This window comes from Nelumbo nucifera, chromosome 4 (genome assembly GCF_055504915.1).
Source record: "Nelumbo nucifera cultivar China Antique chromosome 4, China Antique-T2T, whole genome shotgun sequence".
Taxonomy (NCBI): Eukaryota; Viridiplantae; Streptophyta; class Magnoliopsida; order Proteales; family Nelumbonaceae; genus Nelumbo; species Nelumbo nucifera.
Window position 1 is genome coordinate 25,207,658 of NC_142652.1, and position 24,371 is coordinate 25,232,028.

Below are 24,371 nucleotides of genomic sequence, written 5' to 3' on the forward strand. Positions count from 1 at the left end.
ACTAAGGCCGATTTTTGTAACCGGCCCTAGTCGGTAACATGTTGGATAGGATTGGTTCAAGGTTGGTTCCATATAGAATCTACCCATTTGCTCACCACTAATTTCTATTATAATAACCATAGTAAAAGCTCATTTCTAATCCGCTCAACTGCTACACATTTCAACCGTATCATAGTGTTCCATTTTTTTTTTCCTTTTTGTCCCTTTTTGATGGGTAAATGGACTCTATAAGGAGGGGTATCTCACCCATAAACCCCAACAAAGATGAGCCATATCATCTAGGGTTTTAAAATCGGTGTTGATTTGGATGGTTGGACCGTTCAGCCTAGAAATCAGTCAAGGTACCGTTCTGTTTTAGTACTGAACTGTCATTTTATCAAAAACCGTTGAATTGATTAATGAACCATTGACCCAAACGATCTGACCGTTGAATCGTTCGATCCAAACAACGGTTTGTGGTTTAATAGATTTTATTTAAAATTTTCAAAAAAAATAAAATAAGTATAAAGCAAAGAAAAGAGAACAGTTTGTGATCTCTCAAATCTGTGTGAGAGAGAGAGAGAGATTTGAGATTTGTGAGAACTTAAGAGAGATCTCATATTCAAAGATTTGAGATCTGAGAGAGAGGAGTTTGGCTTCAATCAGTGCAAGGCCCATTTGAATAGCCTTTACAGCCTTATTGGGAATATCTCTGTATTTATGTGCTTTATTTCACGGAGAGATCAAATTTACTATCATTATCGTTGTTGCTCACTGTTGTAGATCCCCGCCGTCATCACCTCTACAAGTCGTTGTCACCATCATTCTCATTCTCTTCTTCTTCTCAGCCCTCTTTCTTTTCCAACTTTTCTCTTCTCAGCCAACGGAGCCCTTTTCATACTCTCATTTTCAACCCCCTTCTCACAGCATCTATATCCATCTTATCTTAATATTCCAATCCAATTGGTAAGATGAGATATACATGATTTTAAATTTTTTAATTGTTAAAATGTTTGAAACATGACTTGAATGATCAAACTGTTAACCTAAAAACCAGTGGCGAAAGAAGTTTCATTTCTGGGTTGGATTTTAAAACGTTGATGTCTTCCATGCAACCAACCAGCTAGAGACCTTATCAGCAAGGTAGCGGGATCCTTCAATGCCCATGCCTCCATTAGTTGCATTTCAAAATAGAGGCAATGACTTATCACTTTATTTACTACAATGGAAATTGAAATTCCAGGGATCCACTATTTCTTGCTGTTCACTATATTTTTATTTTCTTATGGGTAAATTACATGTACTACCATTAGGGTGTTTGATCATATGTGAAGGCCTACCCTTTAACCCCTCCATTAACATGTCATTAGCTTTCGTGACAAAGGTGCTCACATAACATTACAAATTCCAAAAAGTCCATTTTACCTTATACACCTTGTATATTGTATAAATAAAAATACCTTTATTTATTTATGAAGGGACAAAAATAAAATAAAGTAAAAAATTGAGATAATAAAAATGCACTTTTAATGATTATAAATAAGTTACTTTTATCAATTTCAAAAAATATATATTATGGAGGCAAAACTAAAATTTTATTATTAAGGTATTTTATTAAAACATTTATTTCTATTTTCCTCAGTTCTGTCTCTTAATAAACCCCATGTAATTTTGTGGTTGGGAGTACAAATTGTTAGGTGAATTCAAGTGGTAGTTTGGAACCAAAAAAGGGGAGTGGTATAAGTATTTGATTGAAACTGGATAGGAATGGTATTATAGTAATCCACCATATTTTTTGAAAAATTTCTGGTAGATTTCAACAAATATTTCATGAAAGGTTGCTTGATGGCAGTCCAATAATGTACAAAAAAGGGAGAAAAAAGTTTTCCGTAGTGCAAATCAGACACTAGTGTCTCATTTTATTTCCAACACTATTTTTAAATAGGGGTTGCAAGGGAGTGTTGAACCATTGTCACTGCAGAGTTGCACTCGGGAAGGCCCATTTGGCAATGATGAGAAGGAGAAATTGAACAATGAAAGAAATGGAGAAGCCAACTTGATTTCTCCTAGCAAAGCTGTCTTGTTTTTTGGTACCATTGTTGTTTTCATCTGAAACGTTTGGAATTGATCAATACAAATTGGTGGGACAGAGATATTTTTTTCTACCTGAAATGTTCTAGATTGATTAATACAAATTGTCGTTTCTATATAAAGCATCAATTTGACTTCAATTCCAGCTAAAATAACCCTTATATGTGATGTGATAATATATATTAATTTCTCACCAAATTGTATTGATCAATTCATAACCCAAAACGTTTTGGGTAGAAACAATGGTGCCAAACACAAAGTGAGTGAAAAGAAGTAGGGAAATAACCAAACTGATTTCTCCTGTAAATTAAAAGAGAAAATCCCCCCTCCCCCAGTGTTGATAAAAAAATATGTTCATTTCTTAAACTAAAGTGGGTTTTAGTGCATCTTTCAAGTATGGTATCGCATAGACCAAAAGACCCCAAGATGAATGTGAGGAAAGACAGAAAAAACCAAAATTTGGGAAGCTTTAAATGAAGATTTTGGCTTCCACATTGAAAATAGACTTCCTGGCTGTTTTTTAACAGCATAATAGACCACAATGCTTGCCCAAGCAGTCTTTGTTTTTAAAGACAAGACCCAAAAGTTCAGTGTATCTTCTCATTTACAGTAATTATTAAAAATTATTAGTAATTTTTTCCTTACCAACCTATTCCTAACCTGATTTTTAACCCAACATTTTGGGTTGGGCTTGGGATTGGATGTATTGAGGTTTATAGCCCAACTTTTAGGTAGAATATATTAATAATACGTAGATATGTATATCACAATTCACAAAATATTTTATGGGTTCAAATTTATTAAATCTAGCTTGGGCTACCCAAGTCCAACTTGAATTTAGGTTAGGCTTAGACCTGTTCATGGGCCGGGTCGGGTCGGACTTTCACTCTGTATTAACAGAATTTTCTAAGGCCCGAGCCCAAGCCCGGTCCGACCATCGGGCCCACAACTTGGGCCCGAGCCCGGCCCTCATAAAAAGCCCGAGCCCGAAATTTAGCCCATACTGTTAACAGTTGAATAGAGAGAGAGAGATTATAAAGAAAAGAAAAAAATGTATATATTAAATTATAAATATATATTTTAATAAATATTGTATTGTTTATATAATATATAAAATACATATTATATATTTTATAAAATATATAATGTTGAGTCGGGCCGGGCCAGGCTTTTTTGACAAATCCCGAGCCCGGCCCGAAACGTCGGGCTTACTGTGTTAGGCCCGAGGTCAGGCCCGCGGGCCTATTTACATGACCGAGCCCGACCGGGCCATCGGGCTACTCGGCCCATGAACAAGTCTAGTTAGGCTTGAGTTTTTTGGCCTAAGCCCAACTTGAAATTCAAAAGCACAAGCCCAACCTATGCAAAATTTTTGGTTGAGTTGGGTCTGGCTTGTGTTAGGCCTACCCAACCCAAGCTACACCCCTAACTCCTTTTGCCTCAAGTGCATGACAAACCAAGCAATGTGCTTCACCATTTGCCTCTCTTGGCACGCAGTGGGGAAATTTGCACCAAGGTTCAAAATATCGATACGCCCGATACGCCAATAGGGGCGTATCGGGCGTTTCGATACTCGTTTGTTTACCTTTTTTTTATTTTTTTTTTCTAAACTGGTTCAAGGGAGCCGGTCTAGGACCCCTCCATCCCCTGAACCAGTTAGACCCCCGATACACCCACTGTAAGGGCAATATCGGAAGGGTCCCGAAACGATACATATTGACCGATACATAACAATACTTTGAACCTTGATTTGCACTCCCCTAATAGATGGTGAATAGAAGCGATGGAGGATCAGTACTATTTTTTCCTCCAATAGAGCTTTTATGACTACTTTATTGAGAGAGATAAGTAAAACCTTTGATTAAATATAGTAACCATACTGATTTGTGCTATAATCCATCCTTTAAGCTCCATTTGGTTGGAGTACGAATACAAATTTGTAAAGTACAAAACAAAAATGTTTGGTTCATGTGAGTGCAAAGTGGTTCAAGATTACACACCCACTTTGCACTCAGCTCATTTGTTTTGAAAGATGCAAATAAGAATACAATTTTTGTGGATGTTTGACATTTCTATCAATGCAAATACAGCTGTTTCTTGCTACCAAATGGTGTTCCACACCATTAAACAAATATAAAAAATAACAAGCTGCCCGGGCGTACAACGGGCATACAATGGGCACCTTGATAAAAAATAACAATATAAAAACAACCAGCTACTACTCCCACCATCAATGCAAATACAACGGTCTCTTCTACCAAATAAGCCAGTTTCTCTCTCCTCTTCACGCCAACGATTACTATTCTTTTTGAATAGCAACTATGGAGCGTCCAAAAGGCATAGAATTAGCTGCCCGGGCATCCTGCCACATAAAGGAACAAAAAAGAAAATAGTGACATAAACCATCCCGCATACATCAAAGTCTAGAAATAAAAGAATCCAATGGCCATGATGTTCTTCTCAATAGCCTCTTGAAAATGTTACACAACAAAATCTATGTACACTCTCAAGGCCATCATGGCCATTTCCATGTTTAAGGGAGTTAAAAAATATGATTACATCTAAGCCGAAAGCTTAAGTAGATAAAATAAATTCCCAAAAGGGGAAGCAAACAGTAAAAAAAGGTAGATGAAAGAAGTCACTAGTAAGTGGCTATCCCAAGAGGTATACCGAACATTACAATTGTAAAGTTTATGCCTATTACAGGGACCATTGTTCAATGGGTGAAAGGGAATTATTAAGCCATACCCCTCTCTCCCTTTCTCCCTCTTCCTAAAGGAAAGAATGCATTCCCCTATCCATGATTCCATGGATGGTTAGAAGAATAAATACAGCAGGCACGTTGAATTTATCAACCTCAAGGGCTTAGGAGTTCCCACCTTGGGGTTGGAGTTAGGCTGCTGCACCATGCAGCCCCCCATGGGTTACACCACTCTCATCTCTTAGAAAATAAATGTCTAAAAGCTAATCCAGCTTGGTCCAAATGAAGTTATAATAAGTAGCCAATATGACAAATAGCTGGGAGTAGGTTCTTGAAAATTGAAGACCCTCATCAAATCTAGCAACATATTAAGTAACCAAAAATAGATAAAATAATATCAAGAATATGGGAAATTTGTGAATAAACATTTTGCAACTTCTTATCTCATCCTTCAAACATATGCAGTACACAAAAAACTGTAGGACTGAAGATGATAAAACAATACCTAGAACATTTACAACATAAACCTTAGTAAGCAAAAGCACTTTCATATCTCTCCCAAATCTTTCAAAATGATTCAAAGTCTTCAATACACCCTTAGATCTGCCAGAAGTGAAATATTTCAAGAATGTGTCAGATATGTATTCAAATTTTGTACATCAACTGGGAAGTAATAGCTGCTGATCAAAAAAAAAACTGGGAAGTAATAGAAACCTAACAATAGTAAACTCATTTTTCACCAATCATAAAAATGGTAGAATATATTAACATTTATTGATAACTGGGATTCCAGTGGTGCCATAAATCCTTGGACTATTTGTTTTTCATGGGTTTATTGATAAATGAGATGTTAAAAGGTTAACTAGTAATATATTAACATTTATCAAAAAAAAAAAGAATAACAGTAATATATTAGCAGCTAATTATATTATAACAGTTATTTGGTAGATAACAAAAACTTTGTTGATTATCAGTTTCACTATGCAATTTTTTATATGCAGTATGAATGCACACACAACCATACACAGGCGGGCATATGATATAAAAGCTTGATGAGGGAGCCACTCACAGTGAAGATTTCCTTGACTAATTGCACTCATTGAGTTTCTCATTTACAACAACTAAACCATCTCTATGATTTGAAACCCCTGAATCTGCAATTAACAGCTTGTCCTTACTAAAGTGATAGAAATTGATTTCACAAAAAGAATCAAACAATATGGTGTGCAGTGTGGTGTTCATTGTTTATTGAAAAGTTTCTGTTATTTATTAAAAAATCACAAAAAGAACCAAACAATATAAACCTTACAATACATCCAGAGACATGGAAGTTTTTGGGAGAAAACTAAGAATTCAGGCATAAAATATTCATGAATATGTCTATATACCTCTTCTGTCCTTATATTCTCTTTTCTCTTTCTTGATTATCTACATTACAAATCAGGCTATAACTTTGGCTAACAGTAGAACTCTGGATACTCCATGAGATTATACCAAAGCTTGCAGACTGGCCTCAAATCATAGAGTGTGCGGGCCGGGATGTTCACCAGGATGTTGTAGATGATTTCCTCTGCTACATTTTCCAAATCCACTCTGCACTTCTTCATACTCCTCTTTTCGCCGTTTTTAATCTTAGGACGCCATCACCCTGCTTTCGTCCACCTTCCTTACCTTTCGAATTTATAACCTGTTACATTTAGTTTTAATCAGAAAAGGAAATTCACAAACCATTACGAAAATGGCATGTCATTAAGAAAATAACAATAACAAAAACGAAGAATGAAGGAATCAAGTTATGAAGATGCAAACTTGCAGAAGAAGGAATAAGAGGAGGGATCTGGAAATGGCTGCATTCCATTTCACATAATTGATGAACATAGTGCAAATGTGAACCGAAGGAAGATTCAAGAAAACCCATAGGACGAAGAAATATCAGACATACCTCTCAGGAAAAGGCAAATCGATGGATTTGGAGTTCAGATCTCTCTTCCGACGAGGGAAGTGACCTAAAAACGAAAAGAAAATCAAAATGAGAGTTCAGATCTCTCATTACGTCGGCAGATGGATGGATTTGGAGTTCAGATCTATCGCAAACGCATAACCGAAGACAAAACAGTTGGAAACCGGTTTTTTTTTTTTTTTGCTTCAGGGAAACCTACTTATTTACTTCGATCAAAACCGTGGCAAAATTAAAGCAATATTTTCACCTATTTTTTATGCAAGCCTTGTTCTATGCACATTTTTACATCGAAAATAGGCGTACTTTTTAATTCTTACCGAACGAATGCAAATCTAAACCGGAATACAAATTTGCAACGGGCAACCTTAAATAAGATAATGTTTATGGAGATGATTGAGAAAGAAAGAAAAAGAGCAAAAGAAAACCCTAGAAAGCCGATTTAGGAATGTTCTGAATGCACCGCACCGGACCATGGGAGAAGGACCCAACCCACATCCAAAACCTATGAGAGTCATAGAAATAAGCAGTGTATAATATTTGGATCATTTATTAATAGAAATTCATGTGACATAAATCTGATGGATAAAATAATGACCTAAAAAGGAATGTTTACAACCTAAGTATATCCCAATTTGTTGTGATCCGTTTGCAGTCCTTTTCATTGCCTCTTATATTCTCTCCCATTTTAAGAATATCGAAGCCACAGACAGAGATCCATCAAACTAGGTTAATTATTGGCATTTCAATTTGTACGTAATTAGTCGCTGCATCCATCTATATCCATTAGGCTATACTATACAACAACATATTTTCATAATTCTCCAAATTCCAACCCCTGATGGCAATGGGATTTGATCCACATGTCTGGTGAAACGAGCCAACGACCTTGGTGGGAATTCGCATCCTCCCCATTCACCAATCGTAGAATTCTACGACATCAGATCATTAAATGTATTAAATTAGTCTTAGAGTTAACGGGCATCTATATTTTCCAAAAAAATATTTAAATTTTAGGAAAATTTTTTGAACATTATCCTTGTGTGTAGTCAGTCCCTCAACATCCAAATGTGTTTTTGCAGTATCTTGAATTTTCAATTTGTATCCAGTAGGTCTTTGCCATTAGTTGACAGTCAGTCAATGAGCTCCGTGTTCAAGCTCTCCATCAACAAGCTCCCATCTTCAATCTCTCCATCAACGAGCTCTCCATCAACAAGCTCCCATCAACGAGCTCCCCATCTTCAAGCTCTCCGTCCAATGAGCCGTTGTTGAAGTTCTTCGTTCAGGCTCCACTGTCCATAGCCACAATTGAAGCTCCCCACTCCACCGTTGTGATATTTAGCCTTTGAATGAACAGCTCTAGTCGATGAAAAGGCCAAAATCAGCAAATATTTTGATGAGGGCGGATTTGGCCCTCCAATGACATTGTGATACATGATACCTCAAAACAACTAGGTGATACCCGGAACCACTTTGGCAACAACTTGCCTTAGTCAAGTTGATGGTGTCCCACCTGGCGGCCTGACCCTGGCACGACCTGGTGGCCTGGCCCAGGCGCGACCTGGCAGCCTGGCACAAGCGCGACCTGGCGGCCTGGCACAGGCACCGACCTTGCGGTCTGGCACATGCGCCGACCTGGCGACTTGCAAGACATGCTTGCCGACGAATTCGACATGCATATGCAAACACTCCCACGATCCTTGGAAGTTGACCCATGTACCAAACGATCTGGAGGGTGGTCAACGTGCATGGCGGTTACCTCTAGAAATCTCAGACCAGTTAGACACGACCTCCCAGAGATCTCGGGGGCAGTACATGAGCAAGGCCTATATAAAGGCACCAACCCCAATGACAAGGGGCAAGTGAGCAAGTAAGCAAGTAAACAAGTTCTAGCTCTCAGACTTTGTGATTTTTAGCTCGCAGTCTACTATGAGAGTACTGACTTAAGCATCGGAACGACCTTGCCGGGTTAGCCACCCCGGGTCCTTTGACATTTGGTTCCTTGCAGGTCTCTAAAGAGCAACGAAGCTCATCAATTCAACTCGGCACCTAGGCAGCTCCGCACCTCACAAGCAGCTCGACCCTCTAGTCAGCTCGGCACTTCACAGGCAGCACGACACCTAGGCAGCTCCACTTCGGCCTCTGAGTCATCGGCCACATGGAAGCAGACCAAAGACGAGGTACTTAGCCCAAAAAATTGGCCATCACCAAAGATCAATTCATCAATTGGCGCTGTCTGTGGGAAACACTACAAAAAGCTAAATTCTCATCCTCCGAAAAGGCTAAGTCCTCTTCTTCCAGAAAGCTAAGTTCTACTAAAAGCTCTCACTTTCTAGTTTCCATTTTTTTTGAATTCAAAGACTATGCAAGAAGTTGATGGCTAACAGACTAAGCAACTCTACCAACTTTATTTCAACTCGGATAAAGCCTCATCAGTCCTCTTCGCGAGGTACCCTCTACAAAGATGAGCTCTTCGTGGCTTCTGCGGGAGTAGGCGGCCAACAAACTGCATGGACGCCCCTACCGGTCGAGCCTTCCAAGGCTCCCGTGCGAGCTAGTGACCTAAAGTCAATAGTGTTGCCCCCGTAGGTCGAGCTCCTAGTAGCTTCTTGTAGGAGTGGGTAACCGACATCAATAACGAGGTTGATGTAGCGCAGTTGTAGCTCTAAGGAGCCGACCTGGTGCGGCCTGGCCTAGGCGTGAGATGGTGGTTTGGCCCTGGCGCGACCCGGCGGCCTAGCATAGGCGCGACATGGCGGCCTGGCATAGGCGCGACCTGGCGGCCTGGCTCTGATGCGACCTGGCCCAAGCGGGAAATGGCGAACTAATAAAAGACCTCGGCACTACGATAAGTCCCGGTCGCCTCCTTGGCATGGGCATACAAGTCTCAGTTGCCTCTCTGGCATGGGCAAAATCAAAGATCAAGGAGAGTGCACTATGAGGCACTCCCAGAGCCTAAGGGCTAAAACACCACATAAGACCCAATCGCCTCTTTGACATGAGCAAGATAAAGGAGAGTGGACTCTGAGTCGCTCCCAGAGCCTAAGGTCCAAAATACCAAACTAGCGAAGACCTCCTCACCATATAAGACCCAGTCGCCTCTTCGGCATGGGCAAAATCAAGGAGCGGACTGCGAGTCGCTCCCAGAGCCTAAGGAATTGAATCGACGCTTACGAGCTCATCGAATTATTCATTCCGTACCAAAAGGTGAAATCTACTCCCTTCCCCAAGTTACTTTCGACTCGGGAGTGGAGGGAAATGATGAGGGCGGATTTGGCCCTCCAATGACATTGTGACACATGGCACCTTAGAACAACTAGGTGACACCCGTAACCACTTTTGCAACAACTTGCCTTAGCCAAGTTGATGGCGGCCCAGGTGCGGCTTGGCGGCCTAGCCCTAGCGCGTTCTGGCACAGGCACCGGCCTGGCGACTTGGTAGCCTGCCACAGGCGCGACCTAGCGGCCTAGCATAGGCACCGACCTGGCGATCTGGCACATGCGCCGACCTAGCGACTTGCAAGATGTGCTCATCGACGAATTCGGCATGCATATCCAAACACTCCCATGATCCTTGAAAGTTGGCCCACGTTCCGAACGATCTGGAGGGTGGTCAACGTGCATGGCGGTTACCTCCAAGAATCTCGGACCAGTTAGACATGACCTCCCAGAGACCTCTGGGGCGGTACTTGAGCAAGGCCTATATAAAGGCACCAACCCCAATGACAAGGGGCAAGTAAGCAAGTTCTAGCTCTCAAACATTGTGATTTTTAGCTCGCAGTCTATTATGAGAGTACTGACTTAAGCATCGGAGCGACCTTGCCGGGTTAGCCATCTCGGGTCCTTTGACATTTGGTTCCTTGCAGGTCTCTAAAGAATGACAAAGCTCATGCAAGTAAGCAAGTTCTAGCTCTCAAACATTGTGATTTTTAGCTCGCAGTCTATTATGAGAGTACTGACTTAAGCATCGGAGCGACCTTGCCGGGTTAGCCATCTCGGGTCCTTTGACATTTGGTTCCTTGCAGGTCTCTAAAGAATGACAAAGCTCATCAATCCAACTCACCACCAGGCAGCTCGGCCCACTAGTCAGCTCGACACCTAATAGGCAACTCGGCCCTCTAGTCAGCTCGTCACCTAATAGGCAGCTCAGCACTCTGGTCAATTCGACACCTAACCTGCCTAGCTTGGCATCCAGGTCCTCATCCAGCAGAAGTTCACTAAAGCCTCGAAGCCATCGGCCACCTGGAAGAAGACCAAATGACGAGATACTTAGCACAAAAAATTTATACATCACAAAAAATTGATTCATCAATTAGCATCGTCTGTGGGAAACGCTACAAAAAGCTAAGTTCTCATCCTCCGAAAGGCTAAGTCCTCTTCTTCCAGAAAGCTAAGTTCTCACCTTTTAGAAACTAAAAGCTCTCACTTTCTAGTTTCCATTTTTTATGAACTCAAAGACTATGCAGGAAGTTGATGGCCAACAGACTAAGCAGCTCTACCAACTTTATTTCAACTCGGATAAAGCCTCATCAGTCCTCTTCGCGAGGTACTCTCTACAAAGATGATCTCTTCGTGGCTTCTGCGGGAGTAGGCGGCCAACAGACTAAATGGACACCCCTGTCGGTCGAGCATTCTGAGGCTCCCGTGCGAGCTGGTGGCCTAAAGTCAGTAGTGTTGCCCCCGCAGGTTGAGCTCCTAGTAGCTTCTTGTAGGAGTGGGTAACCGGCGTCACGAGGCTGATGCAGCGTAGCCGTAGCTCTAAGGCGCGACCTAGCGGCCTAGCCCAGGCTCGACCTGGCGGCCTTGCCCAAGCATCGACCTGGGGCCTGGCCTAGGCGCGAGCTAGCGAGTTGATAAAAGACTAACTCCACTTAAGACCCAGTTGCCTCTTCAGCATGAGCAAAATCAAAGATTAAGGAGAGTGGACTACGAGTCGCTCCCAGAGCCTAAGGGCTAAAGTGTCAAACTGGCAAAGACTTTGACACCACATAAGTCCCAGTCGCCTCTTCGGCATGGGAAAAATCAAAAATTAAGGAGAGTGGACTACGAGTCACTCCCAGAGCCTAAGGGCTAAGGTGTCGAGCTGATAAAAGACCTCGGCACCACATAAGTCCCAGACGCCTCCTTGGCATGGGCACATAAGACCCAGTCGCCTCTTCGGCATGGGCAAAATCAAGGGTAAGGAGAGTGGACTGCGAGTCGCTCCGAAAGCCTAAGGAATTGAATCGACGCTTACGAGTTCATCGAATTAGTTATTTTGGGCCAAAAGGAGCAATCTACTCCCTTCACCGAGTTACTTTCGGCTCAGGAGTGGGGGGCAAATGATGATGGCGGATTTGGCCCTCCAATGATATTGTGACACATGGCACCTCGGAACAACTAGGTGACACCCAGAACCACTTTGGCAACAACTTGCCTTAGCCATGTTGATGGTGTCCCATCTGGCGCCCTGGCACAGGCGCGACCTGGCAGCCTGGCCCAAGCGTCGTCTTGGCGACCTGCGAGACATGCTCGACAACAAATTCGACATGCATATCCAAACACTCCCACGATCCTTGGAAGTTGGCCCACGTACCGAACGATCCGGAGGGTGGTTAACGTGCATGGCAGTTACCTCAGGGAATCTCGGACCACTTAAACAACTTCTCAGAAATCTCGGATATGGTGCTTGAAGCCCACGCCAAACAATGCCTATATAAAGGCACCAACCCCAATGACATGGGGGGGGGGGGGCAAGTAAGCATATTCTAGCTCTCATACTTTGTGATTTTTAGCTTGCAATCTACTATGAAAGTACTGACATAAGCATCAAAGCGACCTCGCCGGGTTAGCCACATCGGGTTCTCTGACATTGATTCCTTGCAAGTCTCTAAAGAATGACGATGCTCATCAGTCCAGCTCGCCATCAGGCAGCTCGGCCCACTAATCAGCTCGGCACCTAATAGGTAGCTCGGCCCTCTGGTCGGCTCATCACCTAATAGGCAGCTCGGCCCTCTGGTCAGCTCATCACCTAATAGGAAGTCGGCACTCTGGTCAGTTCGCCACCTAACCTGCCTAGCTCGGCATCCAGGTCCTCATCCAGCAGAAGTTCACTTCGGCCTCTGAGTCATCGGCCACTTGGAAGCAGACCAAATGACAAGGTAATTAGTACAAAAAATTGATACATGACCAAAAATTGATTCATCAATCTCGTTAGGGAAGGAGGGGGATGATTAGGATGGGTAAGAGAGAATGAGAGAGGAAGAATGAAAGTAAACTGTGTTGATGTTAGGGGAAGAAGATGATGAACATTGCTTTCTGGGCGTGGGGGTATTTTAGACATTATAAAAACTTATTAGGGACTAGTTCGTCCTATTTTTTTTAGAGAAGCACTTCTTCAAGAAATACTTAAAAAAAAAACAACTTAAAGTCACTTTTTCAAAGAAATACTTCTTCCTCACTTTTTTACCAAACACCCATAAATACTTAAAAACCACTTAATATGTGATCCCATATCTTAAAAGAAGTACTTGTTAAAAGAAGTACTTCTTTTAAGTGTTTCCAAACAGGGCCTTAGTCTCTACCACATAAGTTTCAGACCATTTAGAACTCACCCATAGCATAACTCAAATTTATACCTGAAGGTTGAAAATCAGAATTTAAAAACAAAAAACAAGAAAGTGTTTTGAGGTTTAATCCATGTATCATCATCAACCACTACAAAAATGATTACAAAAACTAATTAATTAGTAGTTTAAAGGACAAAACGAATCTGCACGTAATATGTAAACAAATACCTCTCTCATCTACAAAAAACTTGCACTGGGAACATATCTTCCATTTCTTTATTTTAGCAAGTTCCGTCATCATAAGATCTTCTTGCAGCGGCGTTCGGAGGTTGCAGTGGTGCCGGTGGGAGGGTTGGATTGCAGATTCGGAGGGAGAAAGAAGAAGAAATAAAGATGAGAGAGAGAGAGTCGGTTAAGTCTGGAGTCCCGTTAACTTTAACACATTTAATAAACTGAAGACGTAAAATTATATAATTTGTGGGATGCAGACGATGTGAGCTCAGTTGGCGGTAAATTCTTCAAATCAGGTACCCCATTTCCACTCCTAGTGATTACAGATGTCCCAGAAAATTGTTATTATTTTTAGGGATAAATAAACTACACCACCTCGGAAATTTGAAATTACAGCCACTTCTAATTTATTAGTAGTAGTAATCCCTTATAAATCGCATCCTGTTTGTGAATTTGGTATCGATTTATGGTCAAGATTCATCCTACTTGTATAGTGGGGCTTGGATTTCTGGGATGGACTGAACAATAAAACCCCCCTTTTTTTATAGAAACTATCATTTTTCTATTCATACATTCCTTTCCAAACCTTTGGACCATTTAATTGATTAATTTTCTCGTGTTCTGATGTGTCATAGGGCCACCAAGGTTTTTCTATTTTTTCTTTTTCCCTTTTTAATGGGTGTATTCGTTTTCCTCCAAAACTGCTTTTTTCCCCAAAACCATTGATTTTGGTCAGCATTAAACCGCCGAATTGGCCAGTTAATCGTTTGAACTGTTCAAACGGTTTTGACTGTTTTCCAATTTTTTAATTTTTATTAATTTTTTTATTTTTTGTCAGAATGGGCCGGCCATTTGGGTTGAGCGGCCGAACTGTTTGAACCAGTAACCGGACCCCTGACTGGTTCGGTCACCGATTCATTTTAAAAAACCATGGTTGAAACCTCCCCTCTAGTTCCTCGTTGTTGTTGAAACCCCTTCTCAAGTTTGGTAATAGAAACAACACCCCTTTTAATAGAATCTTCTAAAAAAAGGCATGAAAATGTCCAAAATACGCATAAAATTATTTTTGCTAAAAATGTTTATTCTCCAAATTTTCTATTCATATGAATCACTACCCCAAACCCTTCAAATATCATTTCTGAAATTGATTTATTTTCCAAATTTGACCTCCATATCAATCACTCAAAGGGAATGTTTTCAAAACTGGATTGGACCGGAAAAATCGGGAACCGGTCACCTGACCGGTTTTGCTTTAGCCCAGAACCGCTTTTGGCCAAAAACCATTAATTTGGTCATCAAACCATTGACCCGGGCAGTAGAATTGTCAACCTACCGATCCCGAACAACAGTATTTTGCCGTTTTTTATTTTTTTTGTCAAAACGGGTTGTCCGTTTGTTCGACCCCAGAACGATTCCCTATTCGATTCGGTTTTAAAAACCTTGCTCAAAGGTAAAGCTGCAACTTTAAATTCTCCTTATTTTTGTTGTTCATAATGTTTGTATTGTTTTTTTTTTCTGTAAAAACTAGTCTCAATAGTGACTTCATGAGTAATTTAGATATTTTCATGCTTTTTTTAGAAGATTCTATTGGATGGGGTTTACTTGCAACTGTATCAAAAAGTTTAGGAAAGACGATTGCAATTACTAAACTCTAGAGGAGGTTTCAACAACAATAAGAAGATTTAGGGGGAGGTTTCAGAAATTTACCCTAAATTTAATGAAGGCATTTAAGCAGCTATCATCCATTCCACTTACAAACCTTCTAGAGGAGCCCGGCTTCGATCAGTGCAAGCCCATGCTCACACTGTTTGAAGAGACTCTCCCAACCTTGAATTGGGATACTCACACTGTTCAAACAGCTTCTCCCAGCCTTCCACTGGGAATATCTCACCATGAAATAAAGTATACCCAATGAAAGGTTGTAAAGGGTGTTCGAATGGGCCTTGCACTAATTGAATCCGATCTCCTTTTGGAGGGCTTTTAGGTAGATGTTTTTGAGTCCGGATCTGCTCTTCACAAAGCACGCCTCACACTTACCTCACAGTATGTCCTAGTCGCATATTGGGAATGGGAACTCAGGGGGAAATATTCCCAACATAGGGTGGGATATGGCTGTGAGGTCAGTGTCAGGCGTGCTCTGTGAAGAGCATATCCCAATTCGAGGTTTTTGGCTTTTATGAGGTGGGTTCCACCTAGACAACCCATAAGCTATGTTTGCAAGCCCAAAATAATTGTTTTCCAAGTTAGAAATTGGGTTTTTTGCTGAAGAAAATTCTACTATTATTAGTGCCTATTTGAGAGGGCTGCAGCATAACAGCTTCTGACCATCCGTGTGTGGAAATGGGATCTGCTCCTCACGAATGGGCACCTCACATGCACATCTGCCGTGCATTGGAAGCATCTCCCGTGAATAATAATTAATAAGTACGGGAGATGTTCCCAATACATGGCAGTATATGCATGTGAGGCGCTAGGTGTGAGGAGCAGATCCGGTCTCCCGTGTGTGGGACTAACATATACAGTCTATAAGCTATATTTACTATTTAGTGAAAATTTTGGAGAGCCAAATCAATTATGCATCAGTCAAAAGAGATCACATCTCCGCCCCACAGCACATCCCTACCGTATATTGAGAGCATCTCCCAATGATGACATTATCGAGACTGGTACTATCATCAGGAGATATTCCCAATATACAGCGGGAATGTGATGTGGGGCGGAGATGTGAACTCCAGTCAAAAGGGCTATCTGTTTCAATCTGAATAGCTTATCGGGAGACACCTTTGTCAAAAGGGCTATCTGTTGATAACCTATTGTGAATAAACATAGCGTATGTTATTTATGCAGCTGAATCAAAGCTTATCTTCAGATCAGCCCTCCTAAAGGGGCCCTTAATGGCTTCTTCAGTGAAAGCAACCTAATTAATGCTTCAGCCCTCCTAAACGAGCCCTCAAGTTATCTGGACGGGAATCTTGCCCTGCTGTTCGGATTTCTGACAATTAACAAGCCTAGCTCTAAAGGTCAAACCTGTTGCAGGTGATAGATCTAACTACGCTTCTAGTGTTTCATCTACCTAAACTCAATCAGTCAGAGCGACAATTCAAATACAAATTAAGTATGATAAAGTAGTAAATAAGTGCTTAATTGGTATGTCTCTTGCAATTTTTCATCACTTCCGGTTGTACGAAATAGCCAAGTATCAACCCACATTTAATGATTAGTATAAAATTGGTGGCATGCATTTTTAACTTATTGTAACTACATCAAGACAAAGCCCATTAATAGTTAAACTAAATTGGCATGAAAGATTAAAAGAGATAATTTGGAAAAAGGACTAGGTATTCGAAGGAATCCTAAGAGAGGAATAGAAGTAATGAAATCATTAGACCGACCCTCCCTTCCATCGTGTACAAAAGGACAAAGGGGAGGGAGCGTTGGAGGAGCACTATAAATACCCCACAAAGGATCATTTAAGGGGCAAGGAGATAGTAGTTGAGGAGATTTTAGGGTGAAAGAAAGAGTAGTTCCGCACTTAGAGTTGCCATAAATGATTTCTCTGTTGCAGATGGACCAGGCCTAGTCACCCTTTTTCGACCCTACTCCCAACCGGCCTCTCAGATCTTGTCACATAGTCAAAGCCAGGATCCAACCCCCACAATCATGAACCAATGAAAAATAAATAGACCATATAATGTTTTTAAGGTAATTGATTTAATGTCAATAAATATTCGAAATTCACCATAGTTGGACTCTCTCTTATATTACAAAGTTGCAATTATATTTCCAAACAATGTACATCGAGGATGAATGGATGATGATAAGATAATATCATTGGTTTTATTTTTTTACTGTTGCTTTTAATATGTTCAGAAAAACTCTCATGTGGGGACACGCCAATAATGCTTTATTTTATTTATTTACTATCTTGGAGATGATGCTGTTAGATTTAGTAGAAGCTTTCCATACTTTTTCAAGGAATTTGACAATCCCCATCATTGATAATTAATCTGGACAGTTTAAGAGATGTATATTGTAGTGTAGTTTTCTTTTATAAGAAAATTCTATATGTTTTCAGAATTCGGATGTCCTCCTCACAGAATTGTCCTCATATTCACCTCACAACACTTGCAGTTATAAATTGAGAACATCTCTTCATAAATGATAACATAAATATAGGAGATGTTTTGAATGTGCAGTTGCAACGTAGTATGAGGTGGGTGTGAGAAGTAAATCTTTACTAAGCATTCACCCAACATATGATGATAAACTCAGTAGAAAAAAAATAACAAGAGCAAGTGACAAGGAATTTTTAAAATTTACCCCATATTGTGAAACCATGGTCGTCCACAACAAAACTCCATATTATCAACAATTCTAACCAAAATGATTAATGTGCTAGAAAAGAAAATTTGCTATATATTTACAGTTATGTATTTACAAAATTTAGCAAATATAAATATTCATGTAGTCATGATATAAGAGGTGTTATCGTGACTATTTATAATTTAAAGTTATAAAAGTACTTGTAAAAAAATTAATCAATTAAAAAACATGTTTAAGTAACTTTAATTCAACGCCATAAATTGTAATTTTAAGTGACATATGGTTTTGAATAGGGGTGGCAATTTTTCACCCAATCCACTGAACCCACCCAGTATCTAACCCCTCCCATTTACTTGGCGGGTTGTGTGATCAACCCGTCATTCAATTTGTCTATTTAAATGGGTCGGGTTGGGTTGGATTGGGTTGTGGATAACCGTTGGGTTAACCATTACAAACATTAATATTAATTCCTTAGCTTTTTTTTGTTTTCTTCATTTAAATTAAATAATTTATAATTAATACATTAATTTTCTATTAATTATTGACTAAATTTAGTTTTGTCTTGAATCAAGACACTTCACCCAACATAAATCCAAATCAATTTGACCCAAGTCCGGACTAGTTCTCGAGCCAACATATACCGATTTGGGTTGACCCGAATCCGAAATAGACATCGGACGGGATGACTCAGTACCGCTTGCTTTGCCCAGTTTGGGTCGTCCAGTCCAACCATTATTCACATAGCCCAACTTAACCCGGTACAAACTGATCTGGGTTGACCCCAAACTACTTTGCTTGCTTTGCCCGGTTTGGATCGTCCAGTTTGTTTCATATCCTTATAACCCGACTCGAATCCGGACCAATCCAATTTACTTCTTTTGACCCGCTCCAGGCCAATCGGTTCAGCCCCAAACCCATGCACAAACCTGATATAATCCGACCCAAGTCAATCCACCATTGACTAAACTGATCCAGTCTGGTCCGACTAGATTGAACCGGCCTAGTTTGTGTTTGGCCCGACCGAACTAAACCGGTACCGATCCGATTGATTTTTGTCTGACCGGACTGAACCGAATCTAAACGGTTCAACCACTCTTGAACTTGATGTGATTACCTCGAAGACAATCCAATTAGATAGTTCAAGTTGGTCTAACCGGTTTGAACCTATGTGATTCGTCAAATCTGAAACCCAAACATAATTAAATGGCTTTGCTGCTTGTATAAAAATAATATGCATGTAATGTGATTTGAACCTTCACAACTTATATAAATAACAACTACTATTACCACTAAACTATGACTAACTTATTTGTTAAAAAGGAGTAAATTTTCTATTTTAAGTACATAAATATAAGATTAATGGGTTTGGATGGGTTTGATTAGGCTAAAGCAGGTTTGGATTGAGCCCAACCCTTTTAATTTTAAATAACTGGATCATTAACGAGTTGGCGAGTTAAATGGATTGAATTAAAACTCAACCCAAACCAAACCCAACCTAACCCACCCAATTGCCACCACTAGTTTTGAACCATCCTATTGAAAAATATGATGGTTTTTTATGTTGATGGCTCTAAAAAGGGCTATCTTTTCTTTTTCTTTTTTTTTTATTTGAAATGACAAGTTTTTGGATCCACAAAGTGAAAAGAGGATGTAATGGTCATGGTTTATGTGAGCAAATGAAAATAATGATTCATGTGTACACATACTTTTACTTTTGAGTGTATGTCATCATCAAATAGAGTCATTATGAATTGGACGGCGAGACTGAGACACACCATATGACTGTTGTGTTATGTTTACATCAGCAAATACGTTTCTTACTTGAGAAAGGTAGAAAAAGTTTCAGAAAAATATACTGCACCGCAGAATTCTGAATTCTATTGAAATCTTATACAATTTAAAATGATAAATACCTCCACCTTAAAATATCAATAACAGCCCACCGACATCAATTTCAAGTTAGTACCTACCCAACCGTACTATGAGGCAAAGAATTCTTAGGGTGTATTGAATATTACTCTCCCAAAAATTTTTGGCCAAGTGAACCTATGAGGTTTTTAATTTCTAAATAGTCAATTCTTCTATATATCCTTAAATTCAATGGTCTAATATTTACTTTAATCGTAGTAAATAGAAGTTTAGAGGCAAATAAGGGCCAGTTTGGTTTATAATCCAAATCAGAATCAATATCCTTTACAATCTATTTGGTTCAGGCAAAAATGGAAATAGGAATCGGCAGGAATATAATCATTCCCAAGGGAGGGCAGAGAATGGTCATTCCCTCAAATGGGGAGAGGGTATGCCATTCCAGCAGAAATGGGAATGGGATTCTGATTCCATCCAACCAAATGGTTGGAACTAAAATAACCCATTCCAATTCCGATTTCAGACCCCTACTCCCACGAACCAAACGGGGCCTAAGTCATGCAACTTAATTATTTAAAAGCTAACTTGTCACAAAAAAAAAATGGCAGCGAAAAAAAAAACTTGCATGTCACAAAAATATTTTTCAAAGAATTGAAATTTTGGTTATTTTCAGTTAAAATGAAAATGCAACCACTAGATATTTGTTAAGACAAAATAGTTTCGTTCAATGCAAACAAAGCCAATTAAGATCTTGTCTTCCTCGTACACTAAGGGTCAATTTGCTTCGCAGGAAATCAAAATAGGAGTTAATTTGATTGGGTGGAATGGGGTCATGATTTCTACCTGAAACATTTTGGGTTAAACAATATACACGAAGTGATATTTTACTTGAAACGTCAAATTTGACATTTTATTTATAAACACAAATGTTTAGTCCTATATGCATTTTCCTAGTTGAAGTTACTCTTCTATGTGATGAGATTACATTTTTCAGTTTTCACCAATTTGTATTGATCACCCTAAAATATTTCAGTTAGGTTGTCGTTTGGTTGCAATGCAAACGCAAATATGTATGCTACATATTTATCCATTTTTTGGTTCATGAATGTAAACACAGTTCACATTTTAAATTGTTTTTGCATTCATCTTGTTTGATTGAAATCGGTGCAAAAGTGTGGCCTCATCATAAAATGCTCCAACTATCTTATGCTAACTTTGTTCAAAAAGTTAATTATCAATAAAACACAAAATTGTATCCAAAAAATAGGTACATTAATACTCTTTCTAAAATGCAAAAGTGTCAGAAAATACATTTTTGCTCTGATAATTATTACTTTTTTACGTTTCAAATAAACGCTCGAAAACGTAAACCGGGGTACATAAATACCCCGATTCGGCATTTGTATTGTAAATAAACAGAGCCTTAAAAACAACAATGGTACCAAACACAACCTTAATTAGAAATGTTGATTGAAGCAATTTGGTATTTAATCTATTGATCCAATTAAAAACTGGAAAATGAAGCTAGTCCAGTCATTTGCATGATCGAGTTTTCATAATGATTTTATGCGATGAACTTACAATCTTTGCATGTTTGGCGCAAACTAATTTACTTTTCTTTTTTTGGTAATATTAAATAACAAATGAATTACATTCTAATATATCAAATGAGTTACATTCAAAAAGCCTTGGTATTCGTCTTTAATTGATTCTATATTGTTTAAAATTTAAACCATAATTTGGATGGATAAGAGTTCATATTATTCGGATAAAATCAACTAAGGTCATGTTTGATTTGCTACCACAGGCGTCATTCTTTCAATTCGTACTCATTCTATGCGAGAATGAGAAATAACGAAACATTAGAGCATTTGATTACAAAATTCTTGCCAAGGTCTCATTCCTTTTAGAATGAAAAAATCATCATAGGGTATAATAATTGAGGTAACTTGCAGCATAAAAAATAATTGTGCCCCATGTTACTCATTTTCATTCTTTAAAGAAGCTCGGCATCAACGGTCAAAAACTGTCAATGCAGATTTTTATTGGGAATGGCCAACAGTCAACTATTGTTGGCAACTGTTATTGTAAAAACTTATTTTGTTATACATTGACCACCAATAAAAATCTATGCCAAGGGATTGGAGACCTAAGATGGAAGTTTGCGACTTCCAACATAGAGTTTCTTTGAAGAATGAAAATGAGTAACATATGGCACAACTATATGATGTTTTGTTATATTTGCTGATTTTCTTAGTATATTATTTTTTTTGAATATACTATCAATTTGATGAAATTACTAGACATTTTGTATTTCTTCGTGTTATTCATTTTATTTTTACTTTTACGATTTTTAAATTCCATTTCTATTTACAAGTTCCAAACTATTTTCTTCATTTGCACTATTGCCTAATCAATTCAGTAATTAGTTTTAAATAGGTGCTAATTGATTCCTTTAAATTTACTTTTATATTTTCTTTATCCAACCAAAAATAAAAGCTTTTCTAGTTTCTTGTCTTTTTTTCTTTTCCATATTTATGTTATTGATGTGGAGCCTACATAATTTATTTGTTTTTTGTTGGTATATGTCTTGCATATTTCCACTATATAATATATATACTAATGGGTATTGTATTTATACCTATTGATGAGTGCGGATTTGGCTCTCAAGTGACATCATGACACATGGCATTTCGGAACAATTGGATGACATCTTGACACCACTTAGGCAATGACCTGCTTTAGCCAAAGTGATGGAATCCGACCTAGCAACCTGCCTCTGCCACCAACCTAGCGACCTTCTTCCGCCGACTTGGAGGAAATCTAACTGGCGACCTCGTCCACAACTCAGGGCGTCTTGCAACATCTCGTCCAGGGCCGACTGTAGCACCTCGTCAATACAGTCAAGGTGACCTCGATGAGGAGGGACCTCCCTCGAGGGCTTGCCAACCTGATTAAAGTCTAGTTGGCAACTTGCGAAATGTGCTCGTCGATCAATTCTGCATGCATATCCTGTCACTCCCGGGTATATTGGAAGTTGGCCCCTGCCTCGAATGTTCCAAAGGAGACCGAACGAAGCGCAAATATTGGTCTACGTGCATGGCTACCTTCGAGGACTTTGGATCGGTTAGACACGTCTTCCCAGAGACCTCGGACGCAATGCATGAAGCCACGCCAAACAACGCCTATATAAACGCACCAACTCCAATGACACAATGTACGCACGATTATTTGCATTCTAGCTCTCTTACTATCAAGTTAACAGCTCGCAATCATTAAGTACTAACTTAACCATCGGAGTGACCACCTCGGGTAAACCACCCCGAGTCCTTTGAGTCTCATTCATCTTACGGTTCGACCAGCCAGCGAAGCACCTGACGTTCGAGCTGCCCTCTAACTAGGAGCAACCAGATCACGCACCACCTATATTATTATTATTTTTGTTGATGAGAACAAAAAATAAAGTTAAAATTTGTAACCAAATGGATTCAAAATTTATTCTCATTCTTACAACAAATTAAAAATAAATAAATTTAGAAAAACAGTTAATTCATAGCAACATTTTCTCATTTTACCGATTTCTACCAAAACTTGTCCGTTATAAAATTTTATTTTTGGAAAGAATGAACAAAAATGAGGATTGAACCAAACATGGCCTAAAAATATGAAAACTTTTCATTTAATTTAAACATTCTAGACCTCTGGTTGCTGAATGCAAAATTTTCTTCAATGAAATTAGTCTTCCAAAACATGATTGTCATGCAAATGAAAGATTAATAAAACGTTGGATGACTCGCATAGTAACTACCAACTGCCTAGTGCTTATTTTATTAAATTGAGGAACAAGATTGTGTTTGGTAGCATTGTGTTTTCACCTAAAACATTAACTCATGCAATGATCAGATCCACACATGTATTTGTATAGTTGATGTGATAAAATATATTTCTCACCAATTACTACTTATCAACCCAAACGTTTCATGTGCAAACAACAATAATGCCAAACATGTGCAAACAACAATAATGCCAAACACGAGACAAATCTGATTCACAGTAAGTGTCAAATTTTGAAAATTTCATATTTTTTGAACCAATTGTTATCACATGGATGAAGAAATTTCTCCGAAGGAAATGAACATTGAATCATATTTGGCTAACGTGCACATTTCAGCGTACAGTTGAAAACATCTCCCATGTACTTGTCAGGGGAGATGTTCTCAATACACGGTTGGGATGGGTTGTGGGGCGCGAGTGGGTGTGGCTGATGCGAAATCAACAATCAACTCCCCCACCGAGTCGGCCGCCCCTGGGGTTTTCCTGTTTTCTGATATCGACTCCTTTCACCTGGACCTTGATTGGTCAAATGAGACTGCTTGCTTTTCTTTACTCACAGAAACTACTTAACTACACGAACGAGCACTAACCAGCAGCACGGCACATGCATGCATCACGCTGCTCCGTCCATACGTGTGAAAACTGAAATCCGACCACTGCCTCTAACGGTGGCGAGACAAACAGTCAAGCCGTCGCCGTTATCCCTTCGAGTGGAGTGTTCGGTAATCGCTAGCACAAGTGCACAACACCCAATTAACGCACGTGAAAACGAGTGGACTCGCCACCGTCCAGACTACAGTGTTGGCATGATGAGATCTCCTATAAATTAACTTCTCCACACC

General features: G+C 39.5%; 1 long non-coding RNA gene across 3 annotated transcripts; it reads right to left on the bottom strand.

Annotated features, from left to right (window-relative positions):
* Nucleotides 1–4,111: 4,111 nt before the first annotated feature.
* LOC104603033 (uncharacterized) lies at nt 4,112–7,190 on the bottom strand. 3 transcript variants are annotated; one of them, XR_016085896.1, is made up of 5 exons: nt 7,049–7,190; nt 6,714–6,777; nt 6,160–6,458; nt 5,277–5,374; nt 4,112–4,432 (listed from the first exon to the last, which is right to left on the bottom strand). It is a non-coding gene; the product is annotated as an uncharacterized LOC104603033 (long non-coding RNA). The 3 variants fall into 3 exon arrangements; XR_736144.3 differs by lacking the exon at nt 7,049–7,190 and adding an exon at nt 5,841–5,925 and having other exon boundaries at nt 6,714–7,023; XR_736145.3 differs by lacking the exon at nt 7,049–7,190 and having other exon boundaries at nt 6,714–7,021.
* Nucleotides 7,191–24,371: the final 17,181 nt, after the last annotated feature.